General features: G+C 30.8%; 1 non-coding gene across 1 annotated transcript; it reads right to left on the bottom strand.

The window, feature by feature from the left end:
* Positions 1-2,153: 2,153 nt before the first annotated feature.
* On the bottom strand, positions 2,154-2,226 carry TRNAT-UGU (transfer RNA threonine (anticodon UGU)). The gene has a single exon. It is a non-coding gene; the product is annotated as a tRNA-Thr (tRNA).
* Positions 2,227-21,412: the final 19,186 nt, after the last annotated feature.

Genomic DNA, 21,412 nt, shown 5'->3' with positions numbered 1-21,412 from the left:
TAACTCTGACTGTCGTACCGACGGGCCGGGGTTCGAACCCTGGGGAAAGAACGCATTTTTGTAAAAGCTGTGCGACGTAGGCCGTGCCCCCGGAGTTCTCTCCCTTAAAATTGGGAGTGGATCGAGAGCCTCAAAATTGAGCTGAAGTTAGTCTTTTATCTATATAGTTCTCAAGACTCATGTCAACGACAGCCGCATTTGACGCTTCGCTTTGATAGATGAAGTGGACTTGTGCTGAACTTTATTAGACAACTGAGAATGGTAACAAGAACAACAACTTCCCCTCCCTTTACATATACATGCGCATGAAGTCTCTACATGTATATGCCTTTCAAATAAATGCAAATTATAGAATATTGATCGCTGCATTTTCCCAGAAGGCTTATCTTAGTGTCTTTAAATCTTCCAGCTTCAGATTCTAAAATTTAATTCTTTCAGTATGAATGTACTTCAATGTGAAAGCTGAAATAAGCGATACTTTCTAAATAACAGAAATCAGCAAAATAAGCATACAGTTTCTACGTCTGGACATATAATGCAAAGAGTGTTATGCAAATGGGACGTTTATTGACCTGATACGTTTCGTAGCAAAAATCAAAGTTTAAATGATTAGAAATAAAATACACTCGAAAAGAGTTATTTTTATAATACCTGAATAGCAATTAAAGTAAGCGTAAAAGAAATATGAATGAAAAATAAATATTAAAGCGAATATATATAAACAATGAGAACAAAATGCTACATAAACATGGAACATTATATAGTAAAGGAGTAAGCAAGGAGATGACATCTAAATTAATAAAAACAGATTCAATTTTTCCCTTTTTTGCTTAGTTAATAATTCAATCCTTAGGAAATAATCTGTTATGTTATTTACTTGAATATTGCTTTGAATATGAAAAATTCAGAGATAAAAAAGGATAATTATGCATTTTCTATTTCAGTGGTAAATTAAATGATAAGTAAGGGGTTTCATCACTATGTAAATTTAAAGAAATAAAAAACCAAGGAATTTGTCAATTTTCTTGTCAAAGCATAAGTTAAAGCAACCTTTTCTTCAAATCAGAAACTTAATTAAGCGAACTTTTCAAGTGATAATACCAAGTGTAAGAGTTATTGCTCGTTTTTTATATTTGCATTTAAACAGAAAAATAAGAAAAATAATCAGATAAATTAGGTTTAAGATATTAAGTTTAGTATGAAATCAAAATATAATTCCAAACTTTTATTTTACGTGAATAATATGCTATTAAATAATATATTATTTAAGCACTTCGTTTCTAATAACATTGAAAAATTGAATTTTCTAGGAATCTAAGTGATGTTTTCGATTCAAGTTTATTATTTAGAATATTTTTAAATTATATCCTATATAAATATTCAGGGTAAACATGTAAAACCCGGGCAACATGTAAAAACGAAACTAAATAAGCAGATATTCAACAGAAATGTGCGTGCGGAAATGGCTCGTAAAGAAGTATGAACAACAGGTAAGTGAGAAAGACAGGTGAATTCAAAAGAAACAAGTATTTTAATAATTTATCATTTTCACTGTGCTACCCAAAAGCGTGGCATTTGACGTTAATACAAGATTTACCCTCGCAAAGCTTTAGGTAAAGACCCTGAGAATCCTTCTCTGTGCATCTGTTCGGCAGTTGCTCCGAATTCATCGTCGGCTCCATAGACTAAATACGGATCAGAAAGCTGTGCTTTCATTTAGCGTTGCATACTACTCGAGATCTGCATTGGGAATGACGATTTTCACCATCGGAGCTCTTTCTCCTTCCGATCCTAACAATGCTTTATAGTCTCTTAACAAGTCATTTCTCCATGCACATTCCATACTCTGTTATTAGATCTCTGCTATCTGCTCTTTACATTTTTGTCAGGTGTTTATGCCAGGTGTGTCATTCTCTACAAAATTTATTGATGGAAAACTATGAATTAATCTAAGCGTTTTATCATAGAAAATACTTAAGGTATCTATCGTTTAATATGAGAAAATATTGTTTAGTTATTCCTTAATACTTAAAAGATGAACTACTACTTAATTAAAGGTGGATAAACAAAATCGTATGACTGTCTAATGATTACACCAAAGGGATGTAGAGACATTAGGTTATTTGGTAGCAGGACAGATGATAAATGAGCAGTGCCCTCGCCGGGACTCGAACCACGGACCTCTCGAATACAAGTCGAGCGTGCTGACCACTACACTACGAGGGCATGCTAAGAATGTGGGGCAACTACCTTATATACTTCCCCTTTTAAAGGGCGACTTGGGATTAGAGGACCCAATCGCCAAATCCTGGTGTCAAAGAATCATCATCTACCACCATTTATATTTCGGACGCCACTGTAGAAATATTAGGTTATATTGTGAAAGCAGGAGAGGTGAAAAGGAGCAATGCCCTCACCGAGACACTAACCGCGGTCCTCTCGAATACGCGTTGAACCTGCTGACCACTACACCACGAAGGCATTTTAAAAAGGCGGGAGAAATACCTTATAGGGATATTTGTTTAACTATTGTAAACAGCTGTTTTGAAAAAAATCGACATTAAAAATATTTCATAATATCTTTATTATTGTTAAAGTTTTTTACTGATATATTCTGCAGCTCTCCTATACTTATATCATACTATGTACAATTCAGTTCCTATACTTCACTACCATTATGACAACTTTTCAGCTAGACTAAGCTTTTAATTTTATTTGCTAACTCTGTTGACCGTTACCACAAATGTTTATAATTTTTTATCAATAACCATGTAGCTCCGGACAAAGTATTCTTCAAACGTCGTTTAATCTTTGAAGCAGAGCCTCGAGCTTCAATCTATTGTCTAGGAAAAATGTATAAAGGTAGATCAATAAAAAATATAATATATGTGTACTTAGAAATAAGCTTTTTGTAAGCAATTCTAAGAACAAACAACATCCTAACTGAAAAATTCTTTCGAGAAGTATAACATTTTGGAGGGGCAGGGAATTTGAAGTGGATATGTGTAGATTGTTTACTAAAAGTACACAAAAATAAATTCAGAAAGCTCTTATCCTCATAACTCATGTCCCTTTTTATTTTCGAGATCACAATGCTACAGCTTGTCAAAAATATTTTACAGGGGCAACAAAATAGTTTAGGTGTATATGGTATGTAAATATTTTACAAAAAGAAATGAAGATAAGTAAAAGATAAAACAAAAGGAATTAAATAAAGTTATCATTATTTTTTTCATATTAGGTACTTATATCAGGTACGAAATTTTAATGAAAATTAAATAAGTTTTCTTTCACTTGCTGTATCATATTTCGATACATATGAAAAAGAGGTATCAATCCTGGAGACTTTTTTATTAAATGAATGAACCCATTTATCGATTGTAGCGAACGAACAGATGTTTTGATTGTAGTCAATTCATTCAAGCCACATAAGTATATAAAATATATCCATTTTAAGCTAGAAACGTTTTATCAATATATAAAGGTAATTTTAATTCATTTTAATTTTCTGTGAAGCTTTGGAACGCAGATCATGTTTCTACAGATGTAATATACATTAGAAATTGCGTATATTTGAACTGAAATTAACTGCAATTAGAAATACATAATTAGTAATGTTACATAAAGAACAATACAGCGTACAACAGTACAGCGCACATGTTTACAGTGAAGCAATACAATACACAGATGACACCCAACAATTTTAAATACATAATTATTATTGTCAGACGAATTATTGCTGTCTAAAAGCGATTCAATAAAATTTATATATTTTATAAGACTTACGGAATTTGAATGATTTCGTATTTGGTAGTGTTCTGCTGTGTCAAGGAGATTGTATTAATTCCCTGCAGACTCTACTAGATTGGCAGCAAGTTATCACTTAGTCTGAATAAATCGCCAAGTTAAGAATGATAAGATAACATTTTTATTAAAGTATTAAATGAGAGAAAGGCAAAGCTTACAGACGAACCTACGCTACGTTCAATTATTTTAAACATAGCAGAAAGTTAAATTTCAGATGTAGGTAACGTAATCCGGAACTACACAAAAAATAAAGTTCTCAAGCTGACTCAAGATATTTTTTGAAACTTTCGTATTCCACAAATTATACCAAAAAGCTTACATAAGTAAGTTAAAATATACTAATAAAATAAACATATGTGCAGTAAAAAATGGGTAAAAATTATTAAAAACGGTAAATAAGTATATTAAAACAATAAATATAGAAACAACTAATTTGCATTCTGGTGAGGACTACCGAAGGAAGAGATTCAAATCATAACTTGTAAGGATTTTAAGTTTTACTAACGTTTATTTTATTTTAAAACTTTGCTATCATCTCTTATTTTCCATTTCCACCCAGAATAAGCGCAAGCAGATTTGGTTATGCAAATGAGCTTGCAAACTTTTAAGTATTTATTTATGGGCAAGAGAAAGTTAGAGAGAGACTTCTTGCTGCGTTACCACGCGAGCGATTTTCAGTTAGTTCCTGTCTGCCTTAGGACAGAACATAGTTCTCTTTGATACTTGAAGGCGTATTGTGGTTTCCCTCATTCTGCTCCCTACATACGTAGAGTTTAAAAAGGGCTTATATTCTTTGTAAAGTATCTGAGTTTAGTTCTTATTTAATTAAGTTAATGTTACTTCTTATTTTTTAAGTGTCAGGACACAAGTCCTGGTCTTTGTATCCTGGTATTAGTAACTTTGTATCCCGAAGTGCGGGATCGGCTGTACGCTGTGAGAAATAAAGGGTAATTTTAACCCTTCGCATTTGTACTGTATCTTCTACACTCGCACGAACATAGTTTTGAGTAACCTCCCTGTTCCCACTCAGTACACTAGTTACTAGTATACACAGGTGTTAAAAAACGTGGGATTTTGCGAACATTTAGGCGTCGTTAAGACGTCGTGATACGATATAACCAAAATATAACCTGAGAAAGATGCAATAATCACGTCTATGCGACAAAAACCTCACCTGCAAAGGCGTAATAAAGACATCTTTGCAACGGTTGCAAAACAGTGGAGTTTCGCGGACATCTGGGCGTCTTAACGACGACATATTGCAACGTTTTTGCAACATGACCCGCAGCGAGTTTTCGACGTCATTACGACGTTGCCGTGCTACTTGGGTAAAAACGAGATTAATCTAAAATCATTATATGCAAAACCGAAATTCAAAAGCAAATACAAATACAGAGCACTACAAATAAACATCAAACCAAATTGTCATTTAAACAACCTTCAAAATTTGGTTGGTCCCTTATTATGCTAAACTAAACTTTTAATAAAAGAAAACGAAAACAGTAAAAGAAGATTCATTTTTAAATTGTATTTAGCTTGTATATTTTTTACCTTTTGCATTTTTATTTATCGAATTTGTACTATTATGAATTCTAATACTCTAATAATTCTAAGCTCTGATACTGAATTGAAGATTTATTGCAAGTTAATGTTTTTCAAATAACAAATATATAAATTTTATTAAGAAAAAAAAGCATGCACAATATTTTTTAAAGTTATTAATATTATGTTATTACATGCAAGTTCATATATGTGAATTGATTAATTAGAAATGCTTACATTTACCTTTGATATAATCATAGTTAATTTGGGATTTTATAAACCTAACTGCAGTTTAAACTACAAGCAGTGCAGACTTTTCTATTTAATTTAAAAATATTCTCAGTTTATTTTACAAGGTTTTACTACAAATTGTTGTTTAAGGAAAAATGATCCTCAGAATGTTCTCAGCTTGTGATGTAACAAACTTTTTTAACAAATTTTAATTAATGAAATATATGCACTTATCCATTATATTTCTCTTACTAATTTTTAATTTCTAGAACATACGCAATTTTCAGAGATTTATTGTGTCATGTTTAATTTAATAAATCTAGTAAATTTCGGAAATATTTTATATCCAAATAGTTAGATTAAAATTATGTGCTCAATAAAAGTATTTTTTAACATATAACATTCCTTAGAAAAATACTATACTCAGATGCACACTAAATAAAATATCAAATAATATATTTTCATAAGCAATAAATATAAATTATTTCTTAATTGAAAGTTTAAGGAAATAAATTAAACTTAATATTTTGAAATATTTTTAAAATATGTAATTAAATTACGCCTTTTGAGTATTTCAATATAAAACTGTATGATGAGTCTGGAAGTTAGAAGACAAAAACCTTTTAGTTCTAGAATAATACTTTCATCTTTTAAAACAAATGATATTTCTGTCAATTATTTTAATTTAATAATAATAAGTAATAAAGAGCTATATTTATCAAAATTATCTAACTTTTCAGGTATAAATAAGAGAATTATTAAGATTATTTCAAATAAAAATATCATGCGTTTTTAAAGGATTTTATTCGTACATTTGTTTTAGAATAAATTATTTAAAGTTTTAGGGAAAAAAAGTAAGCACATTAATTAAGGAATTTATTATTTATTCCGATAAAGCATATAATCTGTTTAGCATATGCATTATTAATCTACTGTTCTTATGACATGAGAAAATATTATTCTTTACTAAACAAAAAAAATATTTATCGTTCTGAAAGAAAACGTTTCATATTGTCCAATTAGCTTTTTCTAATTAATGCGTTTACTTTGAACCTCCGCTTGTTTAAGGTATTCTTTTTCCGAATGAGGATATTCTACTTTTTTACACATCAAATGAATTGTCATATTAAACTGTAATATTTTTCTTATTGTTTTAATAACATATTAAAAGGATATAGCTGATAATATAAATAAGACCTCGCTTCTGGTCATTGATATTTGATTATGAAACGTTTGCACATTAAACTGAATTTCTCAACAGAATAATTTATTAACAAATAATTATCGAGATCTGTTTCACAATGATCTTTGTTTCACTATGCATTTCATTGAACACAAAATTTAAATGCTGCAGAAGCACGATTTTATCTAAAATTGTTAAAAGTTTCGATGCTGAAACTTAAATGAAAATGCATCATTTTTACAAAAGTACACCTTGTTTATGCAGATACATTAAATGAAATACTTTGTGATGTAGCGCAATTTAATCTAATTGTAAAGATTTAAGGTCATCAATGATTTTTGTATTGTATTCCAAATAAGAATGACAGTTGTTTTCTCAAATGCAAATTATCAAACTTTTTGAGAATTTTAAACTGTTTCGGCTAAATTATTAGAATTTCTGAAAAGAGAATGACAGAAATATTTTTATTTGTTTTAAGCGCAAAGCATGTTCAATCCTCTAATAAGAAAATTTATGTTTTGAAAAAACTAAACTGGATTTAGTTCCTTAGTAAGGATTTTACCTTTTACATGTTTTTTCAGCATACTTTATGTATCTAGGGGCAATGTAATCACCAGTGGATCTACAAGTATTACCGAAAATATTCTTTTTAAAACACGATTTCTAAGGTATAATTATGCTTTAGAAAGCGTGTTTCAAAATGAACGAACGACAAAGTAAATGTAGCTTGAATAATCAGTCGTAGAACCGTACCTATTCTGGTATGGGCCTAAGACTTCAATATATATCTGAAACAAAAAGGTAATTTTTCCAGAGTACTTTTCACACTCTCGAAAGATTACTGTATTTGATTCATGTAGTGACTTTTAGTAAATATCGACAGTTTATTGCCTTGTACTTGAATCCCTAAAAGTAATAGACGACATTTTGTTGCATATTTTAAAAAAGAAGGAAAAAAGGGGGACAGAGACAGACAAAATGTGAATTTTTATCCTTGCTCGTAGTGGCAAAAAATGTCAAAAAGAAAAGTACGTTTTACAAGCCAATCAGGTATTACAATATTAAAATCACTGCGATGTCATTAATGAAAGCGTTCCGGAACTCTTTGCCGAAAATGCTGTAGATAGTATATTATATTTTTAAAAGCATATTTTTCCATACTCATACATTACGTTTTCAAAAGCGTGTTTTAAGCGACATTTTTCACAATTATTATGTTCGAAATGCATTTATTTAAAATTGCCGTTTGTGTAAAAGGCAAAATTCGGAATGTCCTGCAGAAAATAAATAAAGCAAGGCGAAAACGCTGTCGTAAAAAAACATCGTTGGAGAAACCATCGGACAAAAGCATCGTGATATAAATATCATTGTCGAAAATAAAACAGCTCAAAAACATAGCGGTTTAAAAAAGAACGTAGTAGGAAATATCGTGGTGAGAAAATAAAGCACCCAAAATTATAGCATGCCGATAATATAGCAAACATGCATTTTTCAGGCTTTAAAATTTATAAATATATCGCATAATGGTTTGTGAGCGCAAGAAGGAGTGAGGAATAAGGATTGCATCTTTTGGACTAGCAAAAGCTTAACTGATTATCAAATTATAAACTTAATTTTCTTCATTTTAATAATCTGGTACTCTTTTAATAAAAGTTAAATTTTGTTTTGTTTCAGTTTATTCGTCTCCGTAAAGCGTCATAAACATTTTCACTTAGAGCATGCAGTTAATTATTCGGATGTTGTTTCTTTAGTTATATCGAAACAAGTCAAGAGAAATTTCAGTATGGGATTTGGATTTATTGAACTACGGCAAGTACCCTAGGGCTATCAGCTTAAGGATAAGGAAGCATTTATGCATAACTTTATCAGGAACTGTCTCCCACGATATTTTTTATGAAGTCGTTTCTCTTTGCATTGTTTTATCCTCAACTTTATCGTCCACGATGTTATTGGCAGATATCAATCAAATATCATTCTCTAATAAATCATCCTCTTTAGAAATAAAATTCTCTGAAATATAATTTGAGCTTTAAAAAATTAGTGTTTTACTCTATTATACTGCAATAAAAATACAAGACCGAAAATAACATAAATATTTAGCATTCTGACTTTATGAATCTCATCCTCATATTTACAGTCCGTTTAATTGCATTCATGGTCTAATATGAGCGTTAAATATGCATGGATATGCATCGTCTTTTAACATTGGACGTATTATCGAAATTCTTAACCCCCCCTCCACACAATTTTATCTGTGAATACATCTTCACGCACAATCATATCTTCGCGAAAATTGTCCTTTTTGCGTTGTATACGGTAAAATGTTTCATATTATGTCAGCATATTAATTCAAATAAATTTTGTGCGTTCTTCGAAAATAATAAATAAAGTCATATTTCAGTAGTGAAATAATTGTTAACATGTGATTTGCATTGATTTCGGAAGAATATTTTGCTATAATATTTATAAAAAAATATTTTAAGTATTAATTATTTTAACAAAATTTAAAAAAATAATTTAGTACGTATTTTAGTACTAATTAAATTTAATAATTAAAGTATATATATTAAATTTTTATTTCATTACATTAATCTACCTTAGATTAATATATTTAGATGAAATAAAGTAATGAATAATCATTGCAAAATAAATCTTATGCTGAATTCAGATTCTTGAAATGGCAGATTTTGTCTCTTTTCATTCTAAAAGTAACGCTGATGAACTATGAAAAAGATGCTAAAACGATCACGTCTAAAAGTGATCATATCATGATGTTTTAGCGACGTCGACAAATTTCCAAGATGCAACGGCAAATAGTTTTCCGTTTCACTGCTTTGTAAAAATGTCATAAAAGTTACCACGACCACTTTGCAACCTCTGGGCCAGTTTGCAACGTCTTTGCTATGTCATGTGCTACTTGGGTATGTATGGTTATTTTACAATAATGTAAAGTTTTGTGGTTTCTTTTCAGTAGTCAACTTGGCGCAATGCTATGATTTATTCTTTTCTCAAATTGTTTCAAAGGCGTGTAGGTAAAATCCTGGTACATTTGAGATCCGTTTTCTTTTCGGGGGGGGGGTATATGAATGTTAAAGTCTCATATGTAAATTTGATTGATTCTTTTTCCGGTTTTTGATCTCAAATTAACCAGGAGAACGATACACGTTTTCGAGACATATCAATCAACTTTTATAAAATTTTAGTTCATTTTCCCTTGATGAGTTCTGAATTGAAGTTTCAGTAAAAGGAGCTTCATTTTTAAATTGTATTATTTTGCATATGTTTTACTTTTTTCATTTTTACTGATCAAATTTGTACTACTATGAATTCTTATTTTAATTTTTATTTTTTTTACAAATGGCGGGCAATTACCTATAACGGCATCCTCCACTACTAAGGCCAGAAGTGGTAGCATTTTATTGTGGATGCACCTAATAGGTGGCCCCCGTTACATCCTATGAAGGGTCAGACAATTTTACATCCAATGCCTTCTCCGGGATTCAAACCCGGGCGCTTTGGTATCGCAGTCAGGCTCCCCTAACCACTATACCGTCTGGACTTCTTATACACGGTTGCAATTATTAATATTTTTGAGGAATTGCCTTGGTTTGACTCCAATTTACTTTTAACTTTAAATGCTTTATGTTAATTGTACTTCAATCCTGCAGCAATAGCGCAGGACAGGTATAAAAATTTTGATTTTAATTTTTAGCCTCATATTAGGTTATATATATATATATATATATATATATATATATATAACATATGGAAACTTAGATACATATTTGCAAATAAATATTGTACAACCTAATAAAACTTAAATACATATATGGAAAGAAATAATGTCCATATATATGTATATATATAGTTATTTATTAATGGATTATTTAGCATATTATCTCCTTTGATAGAGGTAATAAGAATTATATCGAAATGAAATAACTTACAAGTATATTTAAAAAAAGAATCTTGAAACATTTTTAAATAGAAACATCAAAAAGGAATCAAGAATCAATTGGAACATTTAAGAAGGCATAATTAAAATTGAAAATGTTATTAATAAACCAAGTAATTATCGTCATTGACCGGAAATTCGTTGACTTATATATATATATATATATAAAGAGAGAGAGAGAGAGAGATTAGCTAATGTAAGAGATTTATTTTAGTAGACTTCTGTTTACTACAAGGAAGGCTGAATAATAATGTAACTTAGAGATATCTAAAACATTTTGATTTCATGCTATACAACGAAGTCATTTATAATAATGCTGTCTTTAAACAAATTAGTATAAACAAGTCACTCTAATGATTGATTAGAATGATTTAAGCATGCACAACCTATATTGTTTACAGACTTTGAAAGCATCTGGGTTAGGATATATAAAGATAATTGAGGAAAAATATTATCCTAAAAGACAATTTTGTCGATTTATCAGGTTAACTTAACCTTGTTCCTTCATATCGTAATCTTCATCATGTAGATTAACTCTCCATTTAATGAAAGTCCAGTAGCTCCTTCTACAGTTAATATATATAATCCGACATGAAAGGTATTAAGAATATGTGAGAAAACACACAGAGAGATAAAAAAAATACTTCACCGATTCATTAATGCTTGTTATCCGCTCAACCAATCGAAATAAAATTTCAAATTTCGCCATTCGAAAGTGTATTCTCTAGATCATGATAATTTAAAAGAACAGAGATCGATTATGTTTTTCCGATCGAAGAACAAATCTATCACAAAATAGGACCATTACTACCACAACCCAACGGAGACTGTAAACGTCTGCAATACTCCACAAAATGCCCCAAATTACCACATCTTTAGAACACAATTTGTTGAAAGTTGCCTTAAATTACCACATCTTTGGAACCGTTAGATGCTGGATTTACGCAATCGAATGGCAGAAACAATGATTGCCTCACACAAACGTATATGGCTACATGACAGAGTTCCTCCCACGGATATCGACAAAATCATGCAAGCTGAAGTTTTCAATCTACAAGAAGATCCGGGCCTGTACGACATAGTTGTGAAAAACATGATTCACGGACAATTTGGGCCATTAACCCCCAGTTTGCCATGTATGAGTGATGGAAAATGTACAAAAAATACCCAACACCATACTTGGATTAAAATATGGAGATGATGGCTATCTCAAATGCAGAAGACGATCATCCAAAAACGGTGGCTTCACAGCAAAAATACGAATACGAGGCAGAAATGAACTGGAAATAGATAATCAATAGCTAATAGCATAACCCACTTCTTTCCAAAATGTTTCAATCACACATAAACGTAGAATACTGAAATTCAGTGAAATCCATTAAATATCTCTGTAAGTATATGAACAAAGGCAGTGACATGTCAATATTTCAAATAGCTAAACACAGAGAACAACAAAACAGAAACGATGAGAACCTCATGTAACAGATGAGAAGATACTTCAACAGTAACGAAGCAGCATGGCAGATTTTTGGTTTTCCCATACACGAACAGAAACCAACTGTGCATCTTCTAGCAGTACATTCAGAGAATGGACAGAGCGTTTACTTTACAAAAGACACTGCCAGAAAAATTGCAAGCGAATCACCTAAGTACGCAATATTAACAGCTTCTTTTTGCAACTGTGCTAAATGGATCCATTCGCGAAAACATTACTACATGTCGACGTTTCTACCTATTGTACTTGGAACACAACAAGAAAAATCTTGCAACGGCGAAAGCAAGGAATCCATGTAGAGAATTATCAAAGAATCACGAAAGCTAACACACTAGGTCGAGTATATACCGTACATCAGAAAAACAGAATGTTTCTATTTCCGGATGTTGCTACGTAATATACGTGGACCAACAAGTTTCACAGATCTCAAAACTGTTCACGGTTACCTATGCCAGACGTACAGAAAAGCATGGCGATGCTTAGGACTACTAGAAAATGACAACCACTGGGAATTAACACTACAAGAAGCTTTATTTACAGCCTCAGTTTAACAAATAAAAGGCTTCGGCGCCATAATTTTAATAAATTGTAAGACATCGAGTCCAAAACAGCTATGGAGCTCCTTCAGAGGGATATGATTGATAATACATTGTACCAAATCGGAAAAGCTCATTCGGAACTGGCCATCGAATTCAACAACATCTTCAGTGAAACACTCATTTAACTAGAAGCTAAATGTTTAGCAGTAACAAAACAGACCTTAGTACAACTTAGTATGCCAGCACCACAACAAGATGTTTTCAACTTTGAAATTGCAAAGGGAAAAAGATATAATATCAACGAACTACTTCAATTCATTGTTCACAACAAACTACTCTTCAATAACAACCAAAAAAAAATTACAACGTTATCATGGACCTGATCAACAACAACACTGGCGGAATTATTTACTTGGACGCAGCAAAGGACAAAAAATTTCTAATAAATCTGTTTCTGGCAGGAATACATGCTAAACAACACATTGCACTTGCACTGCCATCATCCGACAGTGCCGCCATACTTATGGAAGGAGGATGAACTGCTCATTCTGCCCTAGAACTACCGTTGAATATAACTGAAGAACGATTCTGGGTATGCAAAATCGCAAGAGCATTTGGAGGGGGGATTTGGAAAGCAAGCTAAAATTATCTTCTGGGACGAATTCACAATGGCACATAAAAACTCGCTCGAGGCCATGAGCAGAACTACAAAAAGTTTGTAAAGACATTAGGATTTTTTTGGAAGCGAGAATGCTGAAAAATTAGCAACGTTTTCCCCGGAAATCGAACCGCGGACCACTGGAATACGCGCACAGCGTGCAGACCACCACACCACGAAAACATGCCACGAAGGCGGGAGAAATACCTTATAAGTTGAGTAAGAGCATTAGAAGTTGAAGAAACATAAGAGGAGGTAGAACATAAGAAGTTGAAGAACATTATAAGAAGTCGGGGAAACTCTTAAGTGATGGAAGGAGCTCTACGCATACTCTCAGGAGATTTTTGACAAGCACGTCCAGTAATCCCCAAGTCAACACCAGCAGAGGAAATCAATGTATGCTTAAAAAAGACCATCTCTGGCCACACATGCAAATACTGCGACTAACAAAAATATGAGAGTTGAACTATCGAAAAAGAAACAGCAGCACAATTTGACAAACACTTTTGCAAACAGGCAAAGGCACATATCTTACTGGGCAGACGACCATCGTTATTGAAATCAACAGTGATTTCTACAACATAGCCACTACTAAAAAACGGAGTCATCGACCAAATTTATCCAAACATTGTTCACAACTATACCAATTCAGATTAGCTATTTCAAAGGGTAATTTTGGCAACTAAAAGTAAAATTGTCGACGATATCACTTTAATATTCAAAAGAAAACTCCCGCTGAAGAGAAAATTTACAAATTGATTGAGACGATGGTAAACGTCGAACAAAGTATTAACTTCCCTTTCAGAATTTTTAAACTCTTTGCAGGTACCATGAATGCCATTACACTGCCTTCGACTGAAAACCGGACCTCTGATGATATAACTCAGAAATCTCAACTCACCAAAACTGTGTAATGGAACAAGGATGGTCGTCAAACAGCTATCGAATAATATCATCGAAGCCAAACTTATGATTCGAAATGACACACAGTATGTATCCCTAAAATAGTACTGATAAGTACTGAACTGCCATTCCAATTTAAAAGACTGCAATTTCGAATCAAATTAAAATATTTTAAAATTAATAAAGCGCAAGGACAAACTTTAAAACATTGGGGCAACAACCTCAAAGACACCTGCTTTTCTCACGATCAGTTGTATGTAAGTTGCTCTAGAGTAGAAAATTAGAAAAATTCTTACATATATACACAGGATAACAAAATGAAAACTGTTGTTTATAAACAAGTATTGTAAATACTAGTTAGAATATAGTTAGAATATGCTTTCAATAAACAAATTTTGCCTCTCATATTTTAAAGTTTACCCTCTTATTCCATTACCACACAATCTCATATCAACTCCCTGAGTGAAGCCGGGTACCCTAGCTGATACATAATAAAAATATAGCAGTATGTGAGAAAATATTTCATTAAAGCAGATTTTTATTCAAGTCAGAACAACTATTACGATTCACGGAACATAATCTTTGAAAATTATGTTTCACGTTTTAGTTAATTATTAGTATCAGCATATAATTATGTATTTTTTAACATAATGCAAAATTACACATGATAAAACCCTATCTCGTACCTATCATGTCTCTACCACCTTTTAAAGTGGATAGTATTTTTCAGAAAACAAATGAAAATCAATTTAATTAGCAATCTGAAATGTTAAATAACCTGAAGATGTATTAAACATATTTTACAACTTAAATATTTTAAAACATAACATATCACACAAACATTTCTATTGTGTTCCTAAGTAATAATAAAAATATCCCGTGTCATGAATAAAAACCAAATCCTTACTGATTAAAATTAAAACTCAAAACGAATTTATATTTTAAAACTTCAGTCTTGTCTCCATATTATTCTTCTGACCGTAGGATGCCCACCAGCGGCCGAGCGGTAAAGTCGCTGAACACTGGTAGTTCGGTCTGAGGTTCGAATCCCGCGAACGGGCTGGCTGCATGGGTGTTTTCGTGGTTTTCCCCATGTGTAACGTGTATACGAGCCAGTTTCCCTTAGAAAGTCCTCCACGGAAGGCATCCCTCCTCTTAGGCAGATAGCCCTAGTGTGCTTTGCCATAATTAAATACACCACACCACATCTTCTGATCGTAGAAGGCTATGAGCAGAAGAAAATCAATATATTAGCAAAGCATATTATATCGTTCAAATATTATTATAAGAATTAAATAAAAAGAGACTTGGTCTATACAAAAGGAATTAGCTTTGCACGTTTCGCATTCATAAAAATAAGGACTGCTATATAGGGCATTACAAATAATTGTTCTGGGTATTAAAACAAATACCATGTTTGTATGAAAGAATAATTTCTGCAAAATGTTATTCAGAAGTATAAATAAAGTGTCTTTAAAACGATTTATTTCCTCATACTGATGAGCAATGCATTTTTATATTACTAGACAAAGCAATTTTATTGTTTGTACCAAAAGACACAATAAGGGCCTCTTCAAGATTTTAACAGTTGTGTTGACTATTACTGATGTTTATGTAATCTAACCACATGCATGAAAGTTCAAAATTGTCAGGACTCAGAATTTTTGTTTTAGTGCATAAATGTGTCTGTATAAAGATAGTATATAGCAATTAAACTAAAAGAACAAGAGTCATAGTTCTTTAAAATTTGGCATGTTTTAGACTTCATACTCTTTTTCATTCAATGCACACATTAGTGATTACTTAAACTATGATTGGGATGATAAGTATCTGAGTAACTGGAGCAACACATTTTACATAATGATTTCTTATATATGCTTCTGAGATATTTCATCTATAGTTTCAATATTTTCAGTGAAAATATTAAATACGTTTTATCTTAAATCAAATATTGATCTTTTCCAAGAAATCGAAATTGCATAATTGAAAAGCATTTCAAAAAGTATATTTTATTAACGGATTTATAGGGCTGAATCCCACCATTCGCTCACGAATTTTCATCAGAGAAGTGAAAGAAAACTTTCAATGTATTATTAATCAATTTTTAATTTCTGAATTTTAAAACTTCTGACTGAAATAGTAATTCAGAATTTGATAAGTTTGGAAAACATAGTTTAATAACTGAAATATTTCCCGTTTTACATACGAGGCGTATTCGAAAACTAAGTACCGTTTTGAAAAAAAAAAAAAAAAAGTAAAACAATTTTTTCGAATCCAATTTTATTTTTACATGAAAATACATGTCTTAAACTATTTTTCAACATAGTTTCCGCCAATGATCATTTTGCCTATCCCAAAAGACAGTGCACATGATTTTTTGTGATGACATTGTCATTTTGAACTTTTGTTTTTTCCGAGAATGCGTGTGTTTCCACTCCATCGATTGTTGTTTCGATTCTGGTGTATAATGACACACCCAAGTTTCATCACTTGTCACAATTTGGTTTTAAAAGTTTTCTCCCTCATCACTGTACCGCGTGAGAAATGGCAAGGCACTACCAAGTAGCTTTGTTTTGTGAACGTTAGTGAGCATTTTTGGAACCCATCGGGAACACAGTTTGCGATAATTCAAGCGGTCAGACACAATTTCGAACAAAACAGTACGTGGAATTTGTGGAAATGCCTCTGAAAGATTTGTCATTGTGAAGCGTCTGTTCTCATGAATTGTTCATTTGGACATTTGTTCGACCTGCATTAAACACTTTTACCCACTTTCTCACTATTCCATCACTTATCGCGTATTCACCGTAAACTTCTGTCACTTGACGATAAATTTCGGCCGGTTTAACATTCCTCGTGTTAAAAAATTTAATCACGGCACGAATCTCACAGTCAGCGGAAGAACTAATTGTCTTAAACATTTTGAATGTGCACAGCAAATTGAAAACACAACATAGAGCAACCAAAAAAAATGGCGACAATTGAAAGTCAGTGAACAAGAAAGACTAGTGCGCATGCGCGGGACGCCTACCACAGCGCTGCGATGGCGCTAGAATGAAACAGTACTTAGTTTCCGGATACGCTACGTATTTAAAATTACTTTTCAAAGTTTATAAAACTGAAGCAAATTTCTAGGAGCCATATCCTTTTATGCTGCAAATCATCATGGAATTCAAGCAAATTCAACAGCTGTTTGCTTTCACTTTTATTTTAATCTACATTTATCTTGCAAGTGTGTAACGTGTGAATATTTCTTTGCAAAAATTAAGTATATTTAAATGAAGACAGGGCAACGTAAAAAATTTATTTGAGCTTATGGGGCATTTAAATGTTGCACAAAAAATGAAGCACACAAAATTTCGGTTTTCAGAGTAAATCAGTTATTATCTTTTATTAAATAATAATTATGTAGGATCGGTACTTACTGTCTAGAAATATGATGTCTGTAAACTGACTTATTAGGTGGCTGTCTAAGGGCTAATAAATTAGTCCACTTTATGGAAAACTCGATAATTTAATGAAACATGAATAGTTGCTACAAAGTACAAAATGATTACATGTGTAAAAGGAAATAGACGATATTTACAGATAAAAGAGAATCCACCGTTTTTTACATGCAAACATCTTTCAGTCGCGTCATAGTCTTAATGGCGGAAACGTCTGACATCTATCATCGGAAAAGTAAAAGATCTATTCTCGCTTGTCGTTTCATCCGATTATAATGAACGATGCCATCCCACAACTGCTCGGCCTATTATGACAGAATGCGGACACGCATTCTCGTGGTACCACCATCTACATATATAAAATAATATATATATATATATATATATATTTAATTTTAAACAAATTTAAATTTAATTTTTAACAAACACGTATAAAAGTAAAAAAGCAAATTTAAATCCTAAAAAAAGGAAAAAAGCCAAAATATTTTTTTTAAAAAATGTGCAGACACATAAAAGATTTAATTCTTGAACTAATCTACAATATCATTGAAATTCAGAAGCATAAGCAAATCAAGTGCAAAATCAATCCATGAAAATAAATTCACTAATTTAGTAAATTAAAATTAAATTAAACAATTTTTTTAAAAAAATGCATAAGTGAATGACCGTTGAGTAGGCAGGAGAGAGACTTATCAAGGGGAACTTGCCTCCAAACCTAACTCTCCAATCATTCAATTCGTGTTTCGTCATTCATGCAGGCAAGGGTAAAAGTCAAAACCAAAAGTAATACCAATAAAGTGGTACCCTTAGAAATTAACATTTAAGAATTAATAATTAAGAATTAAAGTTCTGAAAAGAAAATACTAATGAAGTCTTTTGAGAAACAAGTAAAGTCAAGAATTAAACGTTTTCCAAAAAATTAAATTAAAAAAAATTAATTTCCTAAAAAAATAATGAGAAACCAATGTATTTTAGAAACCCTTGTCTACAGAAACCTCTCCGACACGAATATGCATATCAATAAAAAGGAACTAAAAAAGAACTAGACATAATCCATATGAACTAATAAGAAACAAAAAGAACTAATTCACAATTTTTTAAAAAACAAATATATATTTAAAAATATAATTTCATATTTAGAAAATACTTAAATACTACATAAAAAATTTTAAAAAATACTTAAAGCAAGTAAATAGTAAGTTTTAATTCTAACTTACCTACTATATGAGTGTTGGGGTCTGCAAAAGTGTTGTTAAAGAGAAGCAAGTGTGTTCTCCAAATTATATAAATGGCCCTTATGTAGGTAAAGTTGAGTGTTAAGCTGCTATCTTTATTATAGTAAAAAAAATTTTGTAAACATTATTATTAAAAATTAAAAATTAAAAATCCTAAAGGTAGTAATTATCAATTATTTAGGGAGTTAAGTAACTGAGCCAATCAATGGATGTAAGTTTGTTGAAGGAAAATAAAGTTAAGTGGTATGGTGAATAAAAAATTCAACTGTTTGAAATGTGAAATGTGTGTTTTGTTGAGAAATTGTGTAAAAATTGTAAAAAAAACGTTAAGTGAAAAATTTTTTGTGAAAATTGCAAATAATTAAAGTAATTAAGAAAAACTGAAATGTGTTAAAATTAAAGTTTTAAAGTAAAATTTCCCAAAATTTTTTTTAATGATGTCCTTAAAAAAAAAAAAAAAAATTCCCAGAAATTTCTTAAAAATTCCTTTTGGAAGTTAATTAAAAGTTATATTTAATGAAAGAAAATATTAAAAGTTTAATGAACTTGATTTCAATTGTATATCAAAACTTAACTAAATATTGGCTAAAGTATGGAAAATTAGAAGAAGATTAAAATCTTCACTAAATTCGGGCTATAATTGAGATATATTTTGAAAAGAGTTGGCCCTTTATTAGTAAAAGGAAAGAATCCAGTATTGATTAAATATACATATTTACAAAATATTTAGAATAAAAATTTACAAAATATACAATAATTTCTCTACTCTTTTATATCCTTTTTTACCCTCCAGCTAAGGTTTAAGGTAATGTTATCATATCCAAAAGAGCCAAAAAATTATAAAGTCAAGTCAAGTCCTGCCTTTTTAATATATAAATTAATAAATTTTGGTGGTACTTGGTTGTCAACTTGAACATTAATTAGCTTTATTATTTCTTCCTTTAAATCGTCTATTTCAGTACATATATTTTTTATTCTGATAATTTGGCTATGAAACGTGTTTTCTATTACTTTTCTAGATATATTAGAGTTCCAATTAATTAGTTTAATAGAATGAAAATGGAAATTCCTTCTTTTATCAAATAATTTAATTTTGCTGTGTTTAATAATTTGCTGGTCTAGGAATTCAATAGTATCTTGATTCGTATTCGTTTTATTAAGTGTTAAACTATTTGGGTAAATTTTGAATTGCTCAAAGGTAGAATTATTATTGAAAGTTATAATATCATCTATGTATCTAAAAGTATGAGCAAATAGCTTTAATTCATTTTTATTTAAACTTAATTGGAATTTATATTCAAAAGTAAAAAGAAACAGGTTACAAATTTGTGTAGAACTGTTTGCTCCCATAGGAATTCCTCTAACTTACTGAAAGATCTTATTATTGAATTTAATGTAGTTATTAAATAATGCACAATTCAGATAAGTATTCCATCTTTCAATACAAAGGATGTCAAGTATGTCAGGAAAGAGTTGTGGGAGTTGCATTAAAATCGTAAAAATTTCTTCTAATGGTAGAGAAGTATAAATGTTTTCAAAGTCATAGCAGTTAATGTTCTTGATTGTTAAACTTTTAAAACTGCTGAGAACTGGAGCATTATTATAAATAATCCAACTATAATTGTGTTGTTTGTTAACGAGATGTTGGATTAAATTACAGATTTTTTTAAGTATAATTGCAAATATGTAATCTATATTCTTTTTATAATTATTTGTACCATTAGCAATAAATCTAAATTTGGGTGGTGATTTATGAAATTTTGGGAGAGCATATAGATTTGCTAATCTATTGTAGCTAGATGGTTGTGAAATTTGCAGTTTCTTATGAAATGCTTTTAGCTTTTTTGCAATAACATTTTCCTGTAGATTGGTGAGTTTGTAAGTAATGGCATTATTGAGTTCAGTATTAATTAATGAGACATAAAAAAATTTTCATATTATGCTGAAGTTATTATTGGCCTTTGTCAATTTTGGTAATTATGAACTTTTTTTTAAATCCTGTAAAAGAGGAATGAGAATATTCCACTGTAAATTGCTATTAAATTAAATTCTTCGAAGTTTTTGCTTGAATTCTTCTAATACTGCATGTTTCCATGCCATAAAGGTAGAATTAGGAATATTTAATTTGAAACTAGTTTTAACTATAAATTCGTCAATATTTTTTTACGAAACTTTTAAAACTGTGATGTTTGTTAATATTTAGTACTGGTCTAAATCTGGTACCTTTTTTCCATTGAAATTCTTAAATGTTGGTTTTGAACTATTGCTAAATTGCCTGTTATAATATGTTGATGAAATTGATCTATGAAATCTTTGTATTGAAGCTCTTTATAGTATCAATGGGCTGTAGAAGCTAATTCATGGTGGTTAATTAGCAATTTACTAAGAGGTTTTTGATACTTGAAAGCTGGTGAGATC

The sequence above is a fragment of the Stegodyphus dumicola genome, chromosome 5 (genome assembly GCF_044657685.1).
Source record: "Stegodyphus dumicola isolate Sdum_Otavi_A_Nest chromosome 5, ASM4465768v1".
In the NCBI taxonomy this organism is placed as follows: domain Eukaryota; kingdom Metazoa; phylum Arthropoda; class Arachnida; order Araneae; family Eresidae; genus Stegodyphus; species Stegodyphus dumicola.
The sequence above is the reverse complement of the archived record's forward strand: the minus strand, read 5'-3'. Positions and strand labels throughout refer to the sequence as shown.